Here is a 23,946-nt window from a genome sequence, read left to right as displayed (position 1 = left end):
TATGCAAAAGAGCTGTTAACTTTAGGGAAATGCCCTACAAAAGGCACCTTTAATGGCCCCCAAAGGCCCTTATAAGGGCCCTTGGTAGTTTATTTTAGATTAGGCTTTTTTTATTCTGGGGTAGTTTTTTTAAAGGGTATTAGAATATGAATAATTTCTATTTTTTTGGAGAATTTTTATTTTTTGTGATTTTAGTGTTTTTTTATTTTTTGTAATTTTAGGTTTTAATGTAAGGTAGCTTAGGTTTTATTTCACAGGTAAGTTTGTATTTATTTTAACTAGGTAGTTAGTAAATAGTGAATAACTATTTTTTACTAACTAGTCTATCTAGTTAAAATAAATACAAACTTACCTGTGAAATAAAAATAAAACCTAAGCTAGCTACAATATAACTATTAGTTATATTGTAGCTAGCTTAGGTTTTATTTCACAGGTAAGTATGTATTAAGTTTTAAATAGGTATTATTTAGTTAATAATTGTAAGTTTAATTTAGCTTTATTGTTATTATGTTAAATTTCGGGGGTGTTAGGATTAGGGTTAGGTTTAGGTGTAGGGGTTAATAGTTTAATTTAGATTTTTGCGATGTGGGGGGCTGGCGGTATAGGGGTTAATAGATTTATTTAGTAGTAGTGATGTGGGAGGCCAGAGGTTTAGGGGTTCATAGCTTTATTTAGTTGTGGCAATGTCGGGGAACAGCGGAATAGGGGTCAATAGATTTTTTATAGTGTGGGGGATGTTGGGGTGAAGTGCAATAGGGGTTAAAAACTTTAGTATAGTGGCAGCGATATCGAGAGCGGCAGATTAGGGGTTACTAGTTTTATTTAGGTGGCGGGGATATCAGGGGCGGCAGATCAGGGGTTAATAACATTATGTAGGTGCCGGCGATGTCGGTGGGGGGCAAATTAGGGGTGTTTAGACGTGGGGTTTATGTTAGGGTGTTAGGTTTAAACGTTAGTTTTTTCCCATAGACATCAATGGGGCTGCGTTACGGAGCTTTTCTTTCCTTGATCACAGATGTTAGATTTTTTTCTGACCTGCTCTCCCCATTGATGTCTATGGGGAAAGCGTGCAAGAGCACGTCAAAACAGCACTTGTATTTTGTGCGGTATGGAGCTTAAAAGCACCATATAGCTCGCACAAGCTGTTTTTTTTTTAATTGTAATGGCTGCGCTATAGGGGGTTAAATTGCGTTCGATAATTTTCTCTATATCGCGCATAACTCGTAATCTAGCTGTAAGTGAAGGAAAGATGTTAATATTATGTGATATAAAATGAATTCATTTCTGATCCGTTATTTATTGAATAGCAACTCAGATATCCGTAATTGATATAAGGAAAAAAAAATGTTGCCCTCTTTCAAAATGGCATCTTTGTATATTAGTAAGGACACTAAACCAACTTTCCATCTTCAAAAATGGAGGACGGAACCCTTGAGACATCGTGCATCACGCAATTACCATTGGCCAATAGGAGGATTCATTTACCGCATATAAACTACAGAGGAGAAGACGCATATTATTATTATTATTATTATTATCATTTATTTGTATAGCGCCGCCAAATTCCGTAGCGCTGGGTACAATGATGGGGGTATACAATGACAAAGATCTGTGATACAATACAAAACATAACAAGACTAAACAAATCTAGCACAGGATGAAGAGGGCCCTGCTCCGGAGAGTTTACAGTCTAAAGGTTTAGGGTGCAGAGACATAAGGTTGGGGTAGCTTGTTACATCGGTTGTATTTGCAGCAGTGAGTCAGGCAGTTCATGTACATGTATTAGCTTGGTTCGGATGCGGGATGGAGGAGAGATGGTAAGCCTCTCTGAATAGGTGGGTTTTCAAGGATCTTCTGAAGCTATACAAGGTTGGAGACAGTCTGATGGAGCGGGGTAGAGAGTTCCAGAGGACAGGAGCAGCACGTGCGAAGTCTTGGAGGCGGGAATGGGATGTAGAGATAACAGGAGTGTAGAGACGTAGGTCAGAGTTTGATCGAAGAGGACGGGATGGGGAGTATTTCACGATGAGAGAGGAGATATAGTTGGGAGTTAGACTGTTGAGTGCTTTGTAAGTTAGGGTTAATACTTTAAACTGTATTCTGGAGTGTATGGGGAGCCAGTGTAGAGACTGGCAAAGCGGAGCAGCTGATGTAGATCGTCGACTTAGGTGGATGAGTCTAGCAGAAGCATTCATAATAGATTGGAGGGAGGAGAGGCGGTGTTTTGGAAGGCCATTTAAGAGTAGATTGCAATAATCAATGCGTGACAGGATGAGGGAATGAATAAGTATTTTTGTAGTATTTTGAGTAAGGAAGGGACGAATTCTGGAAATGTTGCGTAGGTGTGACTGGCAGGATTTGGTAAGCGTTTGTATATGTGGGTTGAATGTGAGTTCTGAGTGTAGTGTGACCCCAAGGCAGCGGACCTGGGGTGAGGTGTTGAGAATAGAGTCTCCAACCATCAGAGAAATGTCAGGTGTCGGATGTCTCGAAGAGGGGGGAATAAGAAGCAGCTCAGTTTTGGACAGATTGAGTTGGAGGTAGTGTGAAGACATCCAAGAGAAAATTGCAGAGAGGCAGTCAGAAATCTGGTTGAGTAAAGAGGGAGAGATATCAGGAGAGGAAAGATAGATTTGGGTATCATCAGCATATAGGTGGTACTGGAATCCAAAGGAGGCTATAAGTTTTCCAAGGCAGGATGTATAAAGAGAGAAAAGCAAGGGACCCAAGACAGAGCCTTGCGGTACTCCAACTGAGAGAGGCATAGGATCACAAGATGTGTTGTTAAAGGAAACTGAAAACGAACGGTTTGAAAGATATGATGCAAACCAGGAGAGGGCTGTGTCTCGAATGCCAAATGAATGTAGTATTTTTAGGAGGAGAGGATGGTAAACTGTGTCAAAAGCTGCGGACAGGTCAAGAAGAATTAGTAATGAGTAATGACCTTTTGCTTTGGCTGATAACAGGTCATTTGTTACTTTAGCAAGAGCGGTTTCTGTTGAGTGTTTAGGGCGGAAACCAGATTGTAGTGGATCAAGTAAGGAGTTAGTTGTGAGAAATTGAGTTAGCCGATTATAGACTAGTCGTTCCAATAATTTTGAAGCAAAGGGAAGTAAGGAGACTGGTCGATAGTTAGAAGGCGTGGAGGGGTCAAGCGAGGGCTTTTTTAGGATTGGTATGATTGTCGCATGCTTGAATGTGTCAGGAAATGTGCCAGCAGTGAGGGATTGGTTAAAGAGATAAGTTAGGGTAGGGGTTAGTGAAGCAGAGAGAAGGGGAATAAGTAGTGAAGGAATAGGGTCAAGTGGGCAGGTTGTGAGATGAGCCGAGGATAGGAGTGCAGAGACTTCTTCCTCTGTTACAAGAGGGAAATAGCATAGATTTTTGTTAATAGAAGGGGTGGGTAGGATCGCTGGGTTTGCGGGGTGCGAGGTGCAGATCTCTTTTCTAATGGTGTCAATTTTATTTTTGAAGTGATCAGCAATAATTTGAGCAGTGAGGTTGGTAGTGGGCGGGGGGGCAGGCGGACGTAGAAGGGAGTTAAAGGTTGAGAACAGTTTTCTGGGGTTGGATGTGTGAGATGACACGAGGGAGGAGAAATAGACTTGTTTTGCCAGGCTGAGCGCAGAGTTGTAGGACTTAAGGGTGAATTTATAATGTTGGAAATCAGCAAAGGTGCGTGATTTCCTCCACTGCCGTTCAGCGGCCCGTGAGCATCGCTGAAGATATCTGGTCTGTTTAGTGTGCCACGGTTGCCGTCGAGTGATTGATGTACGTCGAAGAGTGGAGGGTGCAGTTTTGTCAAGTGTTGATTTTAGTGCCGAATTATACTGTAGACTCACGAGGGTTGGGCAAGAGAGGGATGAAATGTCAGAGAGGAGAGGACTCAGTTGAGTGGAAAAGTCTGTGAGATCCAAGTCATTTAAATTCCTGTGAGGTAGCAGTTTTCTGGGGGCTTGCAAAGATGTAGCAGGTAGAGTGAGAGAGAATGTTAATAGATGGTGGTCAGAGAGAGGAAAGGGGAAGTTAAGGGAGTTGGAAACAGCACAGAGATTTGTGAAGACCAGGTCTATGGAGTTGCCTTCACAGTGTGTTGGAGATGTTGTCCACTGGGACAGGCCTAAAGAGGTGGTAAGGGATAGAAGTTTAGAGGCAGCAGGCGTGTTAGGCTTATCAAGGGGTATGTTAAAGTCCCCTAAGATGAGAGAAGGGACATTAGAAGAGAGAAAATGTGGAAGCCAGGCTTCAAAGTGGTCCAGAAATTGTGATGCTGGGCCAGGGGGCCAATAGATAACTGCAACACGAAGAGCTATAGGGGAGAAGAGGCGGATAGCGTGAACTTCAAAAGATGAGAAGGAAAGAGAGGGGGGTGAAGGAATGCAGTGAAAGGTACTGTGTGGAGACAGGAGAATTCCTACTCCTCCTCCTTGTTTGTCTCCAGGCCTGGGAGTGTGACTGAAATGCAGGCCGCCATAGGACAGAGAGGCTACAGCAGTTGTGTTAGAGGAGGAGAGCCAAGTTTCAGTGAGGGCTAACATGTTAAGTGAACGTGAAATAAATAGGTCGTGAATAGATGTAAGCTTATTGCATACCGAGCGTGCATTCCAAAGGGCACACGAGAATTGGGGTGTACTAATAGAGGTGCAGTTAATGAGGTTTATAGGGTTTCATGTGCAAGGTGTATGAGGTGTCATTTGGGGTGGACCTGGGTTAGGCGAGACATCCCCAGCTGCAAGAAGAAGAAAGATGGTGAGTGTAAGGAGATGAGAATGTGTCTTATGTGAGTATTTAAGTTTTTGATTAGTAAAGCATGGCTGGCTGAGGGATGTGAGATATGAATAAAGTTCATGTGTGTTGTAGAGGGGGGAAGGTAGAAGGGAAGGAGAAATATGAATGTTCTGAGTGCTGTTTGTGTAAGGAAGAGCTGTGACTTTAAGTAGAAGGGAGGAAAAGGTTAATGCAGACATTAGAAAGTGTAGCATGTTTGCATTTAAATTTTGGAATTTGAAAAGTACTTATTTCTGTTGTCCACTCCTTTGTCTAACTCCGTTGTTATAACTCTCTCTACACTTATGAACTAGCACACTTAGGGAACTACACACATGCAGTGCTGATCTAACAAGCTAAGCTTGATGTAACAAGCTGGGGATGTTCAATTTAAAGGTAATAACAGTCACATGATCCTAATTAGCATAGGTCATAAATTAGACCAGGATCAAACAGGGCCTAAACAAACATTACAGATGGCATATTTCTTATCAAAATGGAAGACACAGAAAAAAAGCATTTTTTAAAGGTAATACACACATACCAGAGAGAAATACAGTTTTTGGGGGGGAAGTATGCAATTCTAATATGTGTTGCAGTTTAAAATGGAGTCCTTGTTAAGCACATACCAGAGAGAAATACAGTTTTTTGGGGGGAAGTATGCAATTCTAATATGTGTTGCAGTTTAAAATGGAGTCCTTGTTAAGCACATACCAGAGAGAAATACAGTTTTTGGGGGGGAAGTATGCAATTCTAATATGTGTTGCAGTTTAAAATGGAGTCCTTGTTAAGCACATACCAGAGAGAAATACAGTTTTTGGGGGGGAAGTATGCAATTCTAATATGTGTTGCAGTTTAAAATGGAGTCCTTGTTAAGCACATACCAGAGAGAAATACAGTTTTTGGGGGGGAAGTATGCAATTCTAATATGTGTTGCAGTTTAAAATGGAGTCCTTGTTAAGCACATACCAGAGAGAAATACAGTTTTTGGGGGGGAAGTATGCAATTCTAATATGTGTTGCAGTTTAAAATGGAGTCCTTGTTAAGCACATACCAGAGAGAAATACAGTTTTTTGGGGGGAAGTATGCAAGATCCCACTTCCTTGCAAACGCATATAATCCCACTTCCTTGCAAAAGCCGTAGGCTTACGGCAAAACTTAAGTCAGAACATCACAGCCATGCCCCCACTGTCAGTCACCAGGAAAGGTATTGTGTGTATCACTTACCCAGTGTTTTTTGGCAAAGCATTCCAGCATGCCATCCGCCTCCATTCTGGAAAGGTGTTGCGATCTTGCTCCCACTTAAAGGTTTATGTGGACAGATACCCGAATGACTTTATGTGAAGGGGACTATTTTTTGGCTTTTTACATATATTTTTAGACTTTTAAAATAAATGTTATAGAGGGGCGGAGCTAGCCAACAAAGGGAACAGACGTGTTTAACGGAGTCCTCCCTGACATATATAAGGAAGATATGTTTGGACACGTCTGTAGACCCGTTATCATGGTATTAAGCTCCAGTATGAAGAGGCCTGATGGCGGGAAATGGTGCCTATATTTCTAGAACTCTACCTAACACTCCTTCTGAATGGAGACAACAACATGAAATCTGTTATCCTTCGCTACGCATAATGGATCACAGTGAGCTGTTATACTGAGGGCCACTTCACTGTCTGGGGCCTTTGAACCCTCCATCTGCCTAAAAACTGATATTTGAGCTGCAACCAAGTTTACACAGAACATTATCGAATCGGGCACATATCTAATGTGACAATCCCTACAGAGCACACCACGTCGGAGACATCACTTCCCTATGGAGGAGCTACATGTGATGGTAAGATCCCTCCTGCGGGACTTAGAAACAAAAATGGGGCAAACCTGGTATATGGGGCAACAGGGGTTCCTGGGTGCCCCATCGTCTCAAGTGGCTGAACATGACCTGCAACTGCACCGGCCCATGACAGGCAAATTCTTCACAGCTAGGTTCTCTGCTGACGACGGGAGCAGTGCGGCTGGCCTCCCTGGCTCAAGCAGAGTTCCCAGATCCCTGGTCGGCTTGCTAGATGGAGGTACACAGCGCCTTGGAGTTATGATCCTCTACACCTAGAATTGGAAGTCAGTACATGGAAGGTCCTGGAAAGCATAGAGATGGGGCGCACCAGAGACATACAACACTTCACATGCTATATCGGCTAGTTCCCCGGAGACAACTTCCCCCTCTTTGGCAGCCAGCTATGGGACTTGTTAGACAACAGCTAGGCGTGCTGCTGAAAAAGCAAAAGATTAGAGACGTGCCTTTGCCCTTTGCAGTCGCAGACACAGACTGGTTGTTGGTAGCAGTGGGAGCTATGCATTCACCGTTACCACCACATAAGCTAGGCATAGGTTAACCATTTGATCAACCATGGGGATATGCTGACTATATCACTTCAAGACTTGTGGCATTACTCCCCCTGAACCACATGTGACACACTATGATAGTGACTGTTGCCCTCACACAGAAATAACTACCTGTTTTATCCAGAGTACGCAACGATGCAACCTGCCGGGACTTTACCTAGACATGGATTCCTGCTGTTAAAGAATAGTATGTTATCATGGAAGTACAGCTATATGTAGTTAATGGAAATGGATCTAGGTTAACGGTCCTAAACTTGTATAATCATATTTTTACTTTTTTTTCTTTGTTGTGTGTATACATGATTTCTAGGTTTACTTTATAGCAAAGGTATTTAGGGAATATACAATCCCTATGTGCTTTAATTTACTAGTTTATATAGCAATTTTATGTTTGAGCAATGCAAGTCCCATGTCCATCCCTCCTCTGCATACACCATGAAACTACCAAGATATCACCCCAAGAATAGGTTCACTTAAGACATTTGCAGGTGGATCCTTACATCAGAACATGTTATTTATGAAGTCTATTTAGAGCTCCTACACATTATCACATGTACCCCTCACAATTACTTAACAGATATATGTACCTATCTCACAATAGTGAATTCATTGCTTGTTCTTGGGTAATAATCCTTAAAACTTAAAATATGTCGCACTTTAGGAGAGATTACTGCCTTTACCTCAGCAGCCATTTATTATAGGGTTGAACAATCACATTTTCTTTTCTCTTACCTTCACTAGACCCCCCTGCAACTATGTTAAGGCAACATCCTCCTTACTCCCTCTAATAACTGGCCATCCACTTCTACCATTTACTGAATATTCCATTCTGCAGTAACGACACACTTCATCTACAGCTATCTGATACGAGGGCTAGTAACATCTTATATTGGGAGATTTCTCACCTATACCTCAATACAGGCTTCATAGTGTAACTTGGTATTATAGCTGACTGCTCTCCTATATGACCTAAATGTTTATACTGACATAGATGAAATTAATTATGGCCCAGTCCTATGTGCTAAGAGCGAGAACTTACTATGTAATAGCTCCATGACTTCATGAAGATATGTAACTTTCTGTACTTACTACTATCATATTTGGCAGTTACATTGCTAATCTTATTAAAACAACTATAGACCCTCCCCCTATCCTTTAGGAACTCAAGCTCTATATATATTTAATAGGCTTATATTAGACTGCCCATTGCTATCACAACATGTTTTATACTATTCGCTAATATTGGTATTTTTTTTTTTTTTTTTTTATTTATTTATTTTAAGCTCCAAAGTATTTCAAGCCACTATAGGTTTATACCCTCATATAATCATTCCACTGCTATTGCAGTTCCTTGGGTCCAAAGTTATTACTAGAACCATTAGCTCTCCTCCTATACAGGCCTAGACGTGACCATTATTATTGCTACTTCTCCCCCTTAGTGTAGACATCATCTTGATAGGTCCATAAGTAGCCCTAGAAAGTTACGCTATTAGGAGACTTCGTAAGGCTCTGCCCCCCCTTTTCACAATTTTGAGCGGCTCTTGCCCGCTGTATTATAGCAAAAAAAAAAAAAGAAGTCCCATCTTTCTTACTCCAGACCGCTTTCTCATACAGTAGTTAAATGTGTCTGCTACTTCAGCTCCTTAAGGTTTATCTCATAGAGCTGAAATTAATATACTTTTACAGATGATTATTGCACTAAATATGGCTCCACATCCTTTGATGATAGCCCCATCACTCCCTTAGCTGAACCATTTTGACTAATAAAGAAAGCTACAGCTTATGTCATTATCTATATTATTTGTATGATATAAATGTATAACCTGGTTCAGTGTTATTGTTACTTTTGGTTGAACCCTGCTTGTAACTTTATCTCACGACTTCAATAAAAATTGTAGTTAAAAAAAAAAAAAAAAATTTTATCAATTAAAGCAGCGGCCTGCGTTTGGTGTTAAACTGGGAACCTGGCAGTATAAAACCGGGTGTGCATCTACTCCAGATCCTGGGTGGCTCTGAAAAGTGTGAGTAACCCCTTTGAGAGATCACTGTGTGAATTAACGCTTGTTCAAACATACTTCGCGATATGTGTTTTTTTTTTTTTTTTTGCTTTATTTGAGGCAAAAAAAAAAACACTTGACTCACCAGAAATTGGAAAATATCATATGGATTACCTATATCCTTATATTTTTACCTTTTTTGACTTTTTATTGAAGTCATCAGATTTCAAATGAGTGTATTTTTAAAAAAAATACATTAAATTCATAAAGTAAAACATCAAATAATGTGTTAATAAATGGCTAGATCACGAGTTTTGTCGGTAAGGCTGTGCGGTGCTAACAAGCCATTTTTTCTTACCGCTCCCTTAAGCCAACGCTGGTATTACGAGTTTTCTGCAAGCCGGCGTTAGCCTCAGAAAAGTGAGCAGTGAGCAAAATTTAGCTCCACATCTCACCTCGATACCAACGTTGCTTAAGTCAGCGGTGAGTTCGCTAAACGTGCTCGTGCACAATTTCCCCATATAAAACAATGGGGCTGAGCTGGGTGAAAAAAACCTAACACCTGCAAAAAGCAGCGTTCAGCTCCTAACGCAGCCCCATTGTTTCCTATGGTGAAATTAATTTTATGTCTGCATCTAACACCCTAACATGAACCCCGAGTCTAAACACCCCTAATATTATACTTATTAACCCCTAATCTGCCATCCCCGACATCGCTGACACCTGCATTATACTATTAACCCCTAATCTGCTGCTCCGGACTCCGCCGCCACCTACATTATACTAATGAACCCTAATCTGCTGCCCCTAACATCGCCGAATCCTACATTATATTTATTAACCCCTAATCTGCCACCCCCAATGTCACAGCAACTATATTAAATTAATTAACCCCTAATCTGCTGCCGCCGTCGCCGCCACTATAATATAGTTATTAACCCCTAAACCTAAGTCTAACCCTAACCCTAAAACCCCCCTAATTTAAATATAATTTAAATACATCTAAATAAAATAACTAAAATTAAATAAATTATTCCTATATAAAAAACTAAATACTTACCTATAAAATAAACCCTAATATAGCTACAATATAACTAATAGTTACATTGTAGCTATTTTAGGATTTATATTTATTTTACAGGCAACTTTGTATTTATTTTAACTAGGTACAATAGTTATTAAATAGTTATTAACTATTTAATAACTACCTAGCTAAAATAAGTACAAAATTACCTGTAAAATAAATCCTAACCTAAGTTACAAATACACCTAACACTACTCTATAAATAAATAAATTAACTAAATTAAATTAAACTAATTACAATTAAATGAAATAAACTAAATTACGGAAAAAACCCCACTAAATTACAGAAAATAAAAAAGAATTACAAGAATTTTAAACTAATTACACCTAATCTAATCCCCCTAATAAAATAAAAAAGCCCCCCAAAATAATAAAATTCCCTACCCTATACTAAATTACAAATAGCCCTTAAAAGGGCCTTTTGCGGGGTATTTCCCCAAAGTAATCAGCTCTTTTACCTGTAAAAAAAATACAATACTCCCCCAACATTAAAACCCACCACCCACATACCCCTACTCTAAAACCCACCCAATCCCCCCTTAAAAAAAACCTATCACTAACCCCCTGAAGATGGATGAAGATAGAAGATGCCGCCTGGATGAAGCCTTCTGCCGGTTTGAATGTCCTCTTCTGCCCCGATCGGATGAAGACTTCTGCCGGTCTGGAGGTCAACTTGTGCCCGGCTGGGTGAAGACGGCTCAAGGTAGGGTGATCTTCAGGGGGTTAGTGTTAGGTTTTTTTAAGGGGGGATTGGGTGGGTTTTAAAGTAGGGGTATGTGGGTGGTTGGTTGTGATGTTGGGGGGGTATTGTAATTTTTTTTTTTACAGGTAAAAGAGCTGATTACTTTGGGGCAATGCCCCGCAAAAGGCCCTTTTAAGGGCTATTTGTAATTTAGTATAGGGTAGGGAATTTTATTATTTTGGGGGGCTTTTTTATTTTATTAGGGGGATTAGATTAGGTGTAATTAGTTTAAAATTCTTGTAATTCTTTTTTAATTTTCTGTAATTTAGTGTTTGTTTGTTTTTGTAATTTAGTTTATTTCATTTAATTGTAATTAGTTTAATTTAATTTAGTTAATTTATTTATTTATAGAGTAGTGTTAGGTGTAATTGTAACTTAGGTTAGGATTTATTTTACAGGTAATTTTGTACTTATTTTAGCTAGGTAGTTATTAAATATTTAATAACTATTTAATAACTATTGTACCTAGTTAAAATAAATACAAAGTTGCCTGTAAAATAAATATAAATCCTAAAATAGCTACAATGTAACTATAAGTTATATTGTAGCTATATTAGGGTTTATTTTATTGTTAAGTATTTAGTTTTAAATAGGAATAATTTATTTAATTGTAGTAAATTTATTTTGTTTAATTTAAATTATATTTAAGTTAGGGGGGTTAGACTTAGGGTTAGACTTAGCTTTAGGGGTTAATACATTTATTATAGTAGTGGCAACGTTGGAGTCGGCAGATTAAGGATTAATTAATAAATGTAGATAGGTGTCGGCGATGTTAGGGATGGCAGATTAGGGGTTAATAAAATTTAACTAGTGTTTGCGAGGCGGGAGTGCGGCGGTTTAGGGGTTAATACATTTATTATAGTGGCGGCGATGTCCGGTCGGCAGATTAGGGGTTAATAAGTGTAGTTAGGTTGCGGCGATGTTGGGGGAGGCAGATTAGGGGTTAATAAATATAATGTAGGTGTCGGCGATGTTAGGGGCAGCAGATTAGGGGTTTAAAGGTATAATGTAGGTGGTGGCGATGTCCGGTCGGCAGATTAGGGGTTAAAAAATGTATTATAGTATTTGCGATGTGGGGGGGCCTCAGTTTAGGGGTTAATAGGTAGTTTATGGGTGTTAGTGTACTTTGTAGCACTTTAGTTAAGAGCTTTATGTTCCGGCGTTAGCCCATAAAACTCTTAACTACTGACTTTTAAATGCGGTAGAAATCTTGACAGGAGAGGGTCTACCGATCACTTCTTCCAAGATTCGTAATACCGGCGTTAGGCAAGTCTCATTAAAAAGATAGGATACGCAATTGACGTAAGGGGATTTGTGGTAGCCTCGAGTCACGGAAGAAAAGTGAGCGGTAGACCCTTTCCTGCCTGACTCGTAATACCAGCGGGCGTTAAAAAGGAGCATTGGGACCTTTCAACGCTGCTTTTTAAGGCTAACGCCAAACCCGTGATCTAGCCGAAAGTGTTCTTAATATAGTACACAATGAATTGTATTTTCAAATAACTCTTTTTGTTTGTTTTTTTGCATTTTCCATACTGTCACAACTTTTTTGCAATCAGGGTTGTGTGTGTGTGTGTGTGTATATATATGTATTTGTTTTTTTGTTTTTTTTTAATAATTTGCAACAGTCATTTTAGTTCAGTTACAACTAGATTACGAGTTTTACGTTATGAGTAAAAAAGCAGCGTTAAGGCTCATAACGCTGCTTTTTTACTAAAGCTGCTATTACGAGTCTTGTAGGTACAGTTGTCCCGCACACGTTTTTGGCCGTACCGAAAATTAACTTTCGCAATTTGCGTAAAGTCTTTTTTCAATGGGTCTTCCATTGTGCCGGTATTACAAGCTTTTTATTTTAGGCCAAAAAGTGAGCGGTACAGCCTATCCCGCAAGATTCTTAACGCATTCTAAAGTCAGTAGTTATGAGTTTTACAGTACAAAGCCGTAGCATAAAACTCATAACTAAAGTGCTAAAAAGTACACTAACACCCATAAACTACCTATTAACCCCTAAACCGAGGCCCTCCTGCACCACAAACACTAAAATAAAATTATTAACCCCTAATCTGCTGCTCCGGACATCGCCGCCAATATAATAAACATATTAAACCCTAAACCGCTGCGCTCCCGCATCGCAAAAATGAGTTAAATATTATTAACCCCTAATCTGCCGTCCCTAACATCGCCACCACCTACCTGCATTTATTAACCCCTAATCTGCCGTCCCCAACGTCGCTGCCACTATATTAAATTTATTAACCCCTAAACCTAAGTCTAACCCTAACACCCACTAACTTAAATATAATTAATATAAATCTAACTAAATATTCCTATCATTAACTAAATAATTCCTATTTAAAACTATATACCTATAAAATAAACCCTAAGATAGCTACAATATAACTAATAGTTACATTGTATCTAGCTTAGGGTTTATTTTTATTTTACAGGCAAGTTTATATTTATTTTAAATAGGTAAAATAGTTACTAAATAGTTATTAACTATTTACTAACTACCTAGCTAAAATAAATACAAATTTACCTGTAAAATAAAACCTAACCTGAGTTACACTAACACCTAACCTTACACTACAATTAAATAAATTCCCTAAATTAAATACAATTAACTAAATTAAATACAAATACCTAAATTAGAAAAAACAAACAAACACTAAATTACACAAAATAAAAAACTAATTACAAGATATTTAAACTAATTACACCTAATCTAATAGCCCTATCAAAATAAAAAAGCCCCCCCAAAATAAAAAAAAACCTAGCCTAAAGTAAACTACCAATAGCCCTTAAAAGGGCCTTTTGCGGGGCATTGCCCCAAAGAAATCAGCTCTTTTACCTGAAAAAAAATACAAACAACCCCCCAACAGTAAAACCCACCACCCACACAACCAACCCCCCAAATAAAACCCTAACTAAAAAAACTAAGCTCCCCATTGCCCTAAAAAGGGCATTTGGATGGGCATTGCCCTTAAAAGGGCATTTAGCTCTATTGTGGCCAAAACCCTAACCTAAAAATAAAACCCACCCAAAAACCCTTTAAAAAACCTAACACTAACACCCTGAAGATCCACTTACAGTTTTGAAAAGCTGACATCCATCCTCAATGAAGCTGGGAGAAGTCCTCAACGAAGCGGCAAGAAGTCCTCAACAAAGCTGGGAGTATTCATCCAAGCCGGGAGAAGTGGTCCTCCAGGCGGGCAGAAGTGTTCATCCAGATGGCATCTTCTATCTTCATCCATCCGGCGTGGAGCGGGTACATCTTCAGGACATCCGGTGCAGAGTATCCTTTTCTTCTGACAACTACCCAATGAATGAAGAATCCTTTAAGTGATGTCATCCAAGATGGCTCCCTTAGATTCTGATTGGCTGATAGAATTCTATCAGCCAATTGGAATTAAGGTTGAAAAAATCCTATTGGCTGATGCAATCAGCCAATAGGATTGAACTTCAATCCTATGGGCTGATGCAATCAGCCCATAGGATTGAGCTAGCATTCTATTGGCTGATTGGAACAGCCAATAGAATGCAAGCTCAATCCTATTGGCTGATTGCATCAGCCAATAGGATTGTTTCAACCGTAATTCCGATTGGCTGATAGAATTCTATCAGCCAATGGAAATCTAAGGGACGCCGTCTTGGATGACGTCACTTAAAGGAACCTTCATTCGTCGGGTAGTCATCGGAAGAAGAGCATGCTCCGCGCCGGATGTCTTGAAGATGGACCCGCTCCATGCCGGATGGATGAAGATAGAAGATGCCGTCTGAATGAAGACTTCTGCCCGTCTGGAGGGCCACTTCTCCCGGCTTGGATAAAGACTTCTCCCGGCTTTGTTGAGGACTTCTTGCCGCTTTGTTGAGAACTTCTCTCGGCTTCGTTGAGGATTGATGTTCGTTCTTCAAAACTGTAAGTGGATCTTCAGGGGGTTAGTGTTAGGTTTTTTAAGGGTTTATTGGGTGGGTTTTATTTTTAGGTTAGGGTTTGGGCCGCAATAGAGCTAAATTCCCTTTTAAGGGCAATGCCCATCCAAATGCCCTTTTCAGGGCAATGGAGAGCTTAGGTTTTTTAGTTAGGGTTTTATTTGGGGGGTTGGTTGTGTGGGTAGTTGGGTTTTACTGTTGGGGTTGTTTCTATTTTTTTTTTTTTCAGATAAAAGAGCTGATTTCCTTTTAAGGGCAATTGGTAGTTTAGTTTAGGCTAGGGTTTTTTTTATTTTGGGGGGGGGCTTTTTTATTTTGATAGGGCTATTTGATTAGGTGTAATTAGTTTAAATATCTTGTCATTCATTTTTTATTTTGTGTAATTTAGTGGGGTTTTTTGTAATTAAGTTAATTGTTTTTAATTTAGGTAATGTATTTAATTGTAGTGTAAGGTTCGGTGTTAGTGTAAGACAGGTTAGGTTTTATTTTACAGGTAAATTTGTATTTATTTTAGCTAGGTAGTTAGTAAATAGTTAATAACTATTTAGTAAGTATTCTACCTATTTAAAATAAATACAAACTTGCCTGTAAAATAAAAATAAACCCTAAGCTAGCTACAATGTAACTATTAGTTATATTGTAGCTAGCTTAGGATTTATTTTTATAGGTAAGTATTTAGTTTTAAATAGGAATTATTTAGTTAATGATAGGAATTTTTAGTTAGATTTATTTTAATTATATTTAAGTTAGTGGGTGTTAGGGTTAGGGTTAGACTTAGGTTTAGGGGATAGTAAATTTAATATAATGGCCGCGACGTTGGGGACGGCAGATTAGGGGTTAATAAATGTAGGTAGGTGGTGGCGATGTTAGGGATGGCAGATTAGGGGTTAATAATATTTAACTAGATTTTGCGATTCAGGAGTGCAGCGGTTTAGGGTTTAATATGTTTATTATATTGGCGGTGATGTCCAGAGCAGCAGATTAGGGGTTAATAAATTTATTTTAGTGTAGGTAGGTGGCGGCGATGTTAGGGGTGGCAGATTAGGGGTTAATAATATTTAACTTGTGTTTGCAAGGCGGGAGGGCGGTTTAGGGGTTAATATGTTTATTATAGTGGCGGCGACATTGGGGGCGGCAGATTAGGGGTTAATAAGTGTAGGTAGGTTGCTGCGATATTGGGGACGGGAGATTAGGGGTTAAAAATATAATGTAGGTGTTGGCGATGTTAGGGGGCAGCAGATTAGGGTTTAATAAGTATAATGTAGGTTTCGGCGATGTCGGGGGCGGCATATTAGGGGTTAATAAGTGTAAGATTAGGGGTGTTTAGACTCGGGATTCATGTTAGGATGTTAGGTGTAAACATAAATTTAGTTTCCCCATAGGAATCAATGGGGCTGCATTACGGAGCTTTACGCTGCTTTTTTGCAGGTGTTAGGCTTATTTTCAGCCGGCTCTCCCCATTGATATCTATGGGGAAATCGTGCACGAGCACGTACAACCAGCTCACCGCTGACTTAAGCAGCGCTGGTATTGGAGTGCGGTATAGAGCACAATTTTGTTCTATGCTCACTTCTTGCCTTTTAATGCCGGGTTTAGGAAAACCTGTAATACCAGCGCTGTAGGTAAGTGAGCGGTGACAATAACGTGCACGTTAGCACCGCACCCCTCATAACACAAAACTCGTAACGCAAAAATAGTATGATTAAGTATCATTTGTTATTTTATATATAAAACATTATTTTTAATAGAATATGGTAGAATAAGCATGTAACATAATGATATGTTTCAGCTTAAGGATTTACAATGCTGGTGTGTTGACCTTTAAGCTTCTTGTCAATTTAATGATTTCAAGATATGTAAAAATCTACATAAAGACAGAAAAGGTATTTGTCTCAACCCAATTGGTAGGAAAGAATAAAAATACATTTACATTGAAATGTACTCTTCAGAAGCAGTACTTTCTGTTTAAATCAATTTTTCATTATATTCCACAGATCAATAATAACAATACAGTATAAAATCTTGTTACTAATGTAATATAATGCAGTGAAAAAAAATTCAATTTTTATAACGGATAACAATTTCTTTACATTTATTTTATATCAATGAAAATAAAAGTATACTGTAATATTTCTTATGATTTATATTTGTAAATTGCTACATACATGGAAATACTACATAGAAAAACAGCATAACATTTTTTTTTAACATAAGATGTCATTTGTTGGACTAAAAGTAATAATCTACAACTTCAAAAACTAAAGCACATCCTACCTATGCCAAAAGTATTAGTTGGTCATATAATAAGATAATAAGGGGTATATTTAATATAGTGCAGACGGAAATGATACAATGTAGCGTATCATGTTCGCCGCACATCGATAAATGCAGACAGCATACACTGTCGGCATTTATCATCGCACCAGCAGTTCTGGTGAACTGCTTGCTGGTGCAATACCGCCCCCTACAGATTCACGGCCAATCAGCCGCTAGCAGGGGGTGTCAATCAACCCAATCATATTCGATCAGGTTGATTTCTGTCCGCTGCCTCAGAGCAGGCGGACAGGATATGGAGCAGTAGTCTTTAGATACTGAGCTTGATAAATTGACCCCTAAGAGTTAAAGTGATGGTAAACCCTAGCGTTTGGGAAACGCTAGGATTTACAATCGTAACAAATAAAGGGGACTTTCATTCATGAAGTATAAAATACTTCATTCTGAAAGCCCCTTTATTTGTTATCAGCGTTTGCTGCGCTGAGCTGCTAAAGGCAGCCCACGGCAAAACGCAATTTGGCTGAGAGGTGATGTTTCCACCTCTTAGCCAATAGCCGTGCGGGAAATACAGCTTGGCGTCAGGTTTTGTGGCGCCAAGCTGTATTTCCCGCACGGCTATTGGCTAAGAGTGAGAGAGAGAAGGAGAGAAGCTGCTAACAAATAAAGGGGCTTTCAGAGTGAAGTATTTTATACTTCATGAATGAAAGTCCCCTTTATTTGTTACAATTGTAAATCCTAGCGTTTCCCAAACGCTAGGGTTTACCATCCCTTTAATATGGACAGTGGGAAGAATTCATAATCCTCATTATTTAAAATTGACCTAAGATCAAGTAATCTTTCTTAAACCATTCCAAAAAGGGATTCAGTAATATTAGAGTGTACAATTTTTTTAATGAACATAATTTTCATTTTGAGAAAAATTATAATCAAACCACATAAGTCCATCAAGATTCCATCCTCGTATTGAGACTCCTTTTATATTTTGATGTCATTTTGTGTAGTAACTCCTAAATATTATTCCCAAATGCATAACTTAATATTACAACTTCATGGTAAATCCATTTTACTAGAGAAGGGTTAGTGTAGCCAACATCGCCCTAGTACTACCTATATTTTCAATGGATATGACCACGCTAAATATACATATATGTGTATACATGTGTATTTATGTGTGTACTTTTCTCTCTCTATATATATATATATCTATATATGTGTATACATGTGTATTTATGTGTAAAAAAACAAAATACATATATATACACACACAAACAGTATATGTAAGTGAAGAACATTGGTATTTATTTCTATCCAATATGTATTAAAACATTAAAATGTATTCAAATGATATTGCATGTATCTGGGTACTTGACTGGGAAGGGCTCAAAAGTATATATATATATATATATATATATATATATATATATATATATATATATATATATAAAACAAACCCCCAAGCTACAAAAAATAAAAAATAAAAATAATGAAAAAATAAACAAAGCTATCAAAAATAATAAAATTAAACCAAACTAATACCCCTATTAAAAATAAAAACTCCCCCCCAAAATAAAAACTCCCCCTAATCTAATACTAAACTACCAATAGTACTTAAAAGGGCTTTTTGCAGGGCATTAAACAGCTCTTTTACATTAAAAATAAACAAAGTCCCCCCCCCCTAACAGTAAAACCCCACACTCACCAAACCTAAACTACCCATTGCCCCTAAAGGGGCATTTGTATGGGCATTGCCCTTAAAAGGGCATTCAGCTCTTTTTCACTGTACTTAAAAGGGCATTCAGCTCTTTTGAAATTTGTCCAAAAAACCCTAATCTTAAATATCTCTATATATCACTAAAGCCTCAAATAGGTACTCACAGTTTCAGAAGTCCAGTGGAGAAGTTCTTTTTCCAGGCAGGTACATCATCTTCATCCACAGCGAAGGCAGCACGGAGCGGAGGTCCAGAGCGGTCTTCCTAGATGTGATGATCCTCTGCAGTGGTCATCTGTGGCGGTGGTGGTCCACGGCGGCGATGGTCCTCGATGGCAGCAGTCCTCGGCGACATGGAGGCTCCTCTTCATCTGATATCCGTGGTAATATTGAATGCAAGGTGCCACAATCAATTTGGGGTACCTTTCATTCCTATTGGCTACATTTTTAAAAAAAAAACAATAGGATTAGAGCTGTTCAAATCAGCCAATAAGATTTCAGTACCTCTTATTCTATTGGCTGCTGAATTTTTCAAAACAGCCAATAGGATTAGAGTTACTGAAATTCTATTGGCTGTTCAAATCAGCTAATAAGATTTCAGTAGCTCTCACCCTTTTGGCTGATTTTGAAAATTTTAGCCAATAGGATTTCAAGGTACCCCAATAAATATGGGATACCTTGAATTCAATCTTCAGTGTGCGGCAGACGATTGCATGAAGAAGAACCTCCATGCCTTCGCCGAGGAGCGCTGCCGCCAAGGACCACCACCGCCACTGATGACTGACGCAGAGGATCACCACTTCTGGGAAGACCGCTCCGGACCTCCGCTCTGCACCACTTTCGCTGTGGATGAAGATAATGAACCCAACTGGAAGAAGACCTTCTCCGCTGGTCTTCAGGAACAGTGAGGACCTATTTGAGGCTTTATTGTTAGGTAATTTTTTTTATTTTTTTGGGGGGGGTTATTTTTAAATTAGGGTTTTTGGGCACTTTGAAAAAGAGCTGAATGCCCTTTTAGGGGCAGTGAGAAAGAGCTAAATGCCCTTTTAAGGGCAATGCCCATACAAATGCCCCTTTAGGGTCAATGGGTAGTTTAGTTTTTTTTAGTGTTAGTTTTTTTATTTTGGGGGGTTTGGTGGGTGGGGGTTTTTTACTGTTAGGGGGGACTTAGTATTTTTTAATCTTAAAAGAGCTGTTTAACTTAGGGCAATGACCTACAAATGGCCCTTTCTTTCATGTAATTAGCAAGAGTCCATGAGCTAGTGACGTATGGGATATACATTCCTACTAGGAGGGGCAAAGTTTCCCAAACCTCAAAATGCCTATAAATACACCCCTCACCACACCCACAAATCAGTTTTACAAACTTTGCCTCCTATGGAGATGGTGAAGTAAGTTTGTGCTAGATTCTACGTTGATATGCGCTCCGCAGCAGGTTGGAGCCCGGTTTTCCTCTCAGCATGCAGTGAATGTCAGAGGGATGTGAGGAGAGTATTGCCTATTTGAATTCAATGATCTCCTTCTACGGGGTCTATTTCATAGGTTCTCTGTTATCGGTCGTAGAGATTCTTCTCTTACCTCCCTTTTCAGATCGACAATATACTCTTATATATACCATTACCTCTACTGATTCTCGTTTCAGTAGTGTCCTGGGGTAAGTAAGTCTTATTTTCTGTGACACTCTAAGCTATGGTTGGGCACTTTTATATAAAGTTTTAAATATATGTATTCAAACATTTATTTGCCTTGACTCAGGATGTTCAACGTTCCTTATTTCAGACAGTCAGTTTCATATTTGGGATAGCGCATATGAATAAATCAATTTTTTTCTTACCTTAAAATTTGACTTTTTTCCCTGTGGGCTGTTAGGCTCGCGGGGGCTGAAAATGCTTCATTTTATTGCGTCATTCTTGGCGCGGACTTTTTTGGCACAAACATTTTTTTTCTGTTTCCGGCGTCATACGTGTCGCCGGAAGTTGCGTCATTTTTGATGTTTTTTTTGCGCCAAAAGTGTCGGCGTTCCGGATGTGGCATCATTTTTGGCGCCAAAAGCATTTAGGCGCCAAATAATGTGGGCGTCTTTTTTGGGCGCTAAAAAATATGGGCGTCACTATTGTCTCCACATTATTTAAGTCTCATTATTTACTGCTTCTGGTTGCTAGAAGCTTGTTCACTGGCATTTTTTCCCATTCCTGAAACTGTCATTTAAGGAATTTGATCAATTTTGCTTTATATGTTGTTTTTTCTATTACATATTGCAAGATGTCCCAGATTGACACTGAGTCAGAAGATACTTCTGGAAAAACGCTGCCTGGTGCTGGATCTACCAAAGTTAAGTGTATCTGCTGTAAACTTGTGGTATCTGTTCCTCCAGCTGTTGTTTGTAATGAATGTCATGACAAACTTGTTAATGCAGATAATATTTCCTTTAGTAATGTTTCATTACCTGTTGCTGTTCCGTCAACATCTAATACTCAGAGTGTTCCTGTTAACATAAGAGATTTTGTTTCTAAATCCATTAAGAAGGCTATGTCTGTTATTCCTCCTTCTAGTAAACGTAAAAGGTCTTTTAAAACTTCTCATTTTTCAGATTAATTTTTAAATGAACATCATCATTCTGATTCTGATAATGGTTCCTCTGGTTCAGAGGATTCTGTCTCAGAGGTTGATGCTGATAAATCTTCATATTTATTCAAAATGGAATTTATTCGTTCTTTACTTAAAGAAGTCTTAATTGCTTTAGAAATAGAGGATTCTGGTCCTCTTGATACTAAATCTAAACGTTTAAATAAGGTTTTTAAATCTCCTGTAGTTATTCCATAAGTTTTTCCTGTCCCTGATGCTATTTCTGAAGTAATCTCCAGGGAATGGAATAATTTGGGTAATTCATTTACTCCTTCTAAACATTTTAAGCAATTATATCCTGTGCCATCTGACAGATTATAATTTTGGGACAAAATCCCTAAAGTTGATGGGGCTGTCTCTACTCTTGCTAAACGTACTACTATTCCTACGGCAGATAGTACTTCCTTTAAGGATCCTTTAGATAGGAAGATTGAATCCTTTCTAAGAAAAGCTTACTTATGTTCAGGTAATCTTCTTAGACCTGCTATATCTTTAGCGGATATTGCTGCAGCTTCATCTTTTTGGTTAGAAGCTTTAGCGCAACAAGTAACAGATCATAATTCTCATAGCATTGTTAATCTTCTTTATCATGCTAATAACTTTATTTGTGATGCCATCTTTGATATCATTAGAGTTGATGTCAGGTATATGTCTCTAGCTATTTTAGCTAGAAGAGCTTTATGGCTTAAAACTTGGAATGCTGATATGTCTTCTAAGTCAACTTTGCTTTCCCTTTATTTACAGGGTAATAAATTATTTGGTTCTCAGTTGGATTCTATTATCTCAACTGTTACTGGAGGGAAAGGAACTTTTTTACCATTGGATAAAAAATCTAAAGGTAAATTTAGGTCTAATAATCGTTTTCGTTCCTTTCGTCACAATAAGGAACAAAAGCCTGATCCTTCACCCACAGGAGCGGTATCAGTTTGGAAACCATCTCCAGTCTGGAATAAATCCAAGCCTTTTAGAAAACCAAAGTCAGCTCCCAAGTCCACATGAAGGTGCGGCCCTCGTTCCAGCCCAGCTGGTAGGGGGCAGATTACGATTTTTCAAAGAAATTTGGATCAATTCAATTCACAATCTTTGGATTCAAAACATTGTTTCAGAAGGGTACAGAATTGGCTTCAAGATAAGGCCTCCTGCAAAGAGATTTTTTCTTTCCCGTGTCCCAGTAAATCCAGCGAAGGCTCAAGCATTTCTGAAATGTGTTTCAGATCTAGAGTTGGCTGGAGTAATTATGCCAGTTCCAGTTCTGGAACAGGGGCTGGGGTTTTATTCAAATCTCTTCATTGTACCAAAGAAGGAGAATTCCTTCAGACCAGTTCTGGATCTAAAAATATTGAATCGTTATGTAAGGATACCAACATTCAAAATGGTAACTATAAGGACTATCCTGCCTTTTGTTCAGCAAGGGCATTATATGTCCACAATAGATTTACAGGATGCATATCTGCATATTCCGATTCATCCAGATCACTATCAGTTTCTGAGATTCTCTTTCCTAGACAAGCATTACCAGTTTGTGGGTCTGCCGTTTGGCCTAGCAACAGCTCCAAGAATGTTTACAAAGGTTCTCGGTGCCCTTCTGTCTGTAATCAGAGAACAGGGTATTGTGGTATTTCCTTATTTGGACGATATCTTGGTACTTGCTCAGTCTTCACATTTAGCAGAATCTCATACGAATCGACTTGTGTTGTTTCTTCAAGATCATGGTTGGAGGATCAATTTACCGAAAAGTTAATTGATTCCTCAGACAAGGGTAACCTTTTTAGGTTTCCAGATAGATTCAGCGTCCATGACTCTGTCTCTGACAGACAAGAGACGTCTAAAATTGATCTCAGCTTGTCGAAACCTTCAATCACAATCATTCCCTTCGGTAGCCTTATGCATGGAAATTCTAGGTCTTATGACTTCTGCATCGGACGCGATCCCCTTTGCTCGTTTTCACATGCGACCTCTTCAGCTCTGTATGCTGAACCAGTGGTGCAGGGATTACACAAAGATATCTCAATTAATATCTTTAAAACCGATTGTACGACACTCTCTGACGTGGTGGACAGATCACCATTGTTTAGTTCAGGGGGCTTCTTTTGTTCTTCCGACCTGGACTGTAATTTCAACAGATGCAAGTCTGACAGGTTGGGGAGCTGTTTGGGGGTCTCTGACAGCACAAGGGGTTTGGGAATCTCAGGAGGTGAGATTACCAATCAATATTTTGGAACTCTGTGCAATTTTCAGAGCTCTTCAGTCATGGCCTCTTCTAAAGAGAGAATCGTTCATTTGTTTTCAGACAGACAATGTCACAACTGTGGCATACATCAATCATCAAGGAGGGACTCACAGTCCTCTGGCTATGAAAGAAGTATCTCGAATACTGGTATGGGCGGAATCCAGCTCCTGTCTAGTTTCTGCGGTTCAT

The sequence above is a fragment of the Bombina bombina genome, chromosome 3 (genome assembly GCF_027579735.1).
Source record: "Bombina bombina isolate aBomBom1 chromosome 3, aBomBom1.pri, whole genome shotgun sequence".
In the NCBI taxonomy this organism is placed as follows: Eukaryota; Metazoa; Chordata; class Amphibia; order Anura; family Bombinatoridae; genus Bombina; species Bombina bombina.
This window is presented reverse-complemented; position numbering follows the sequence as displayed.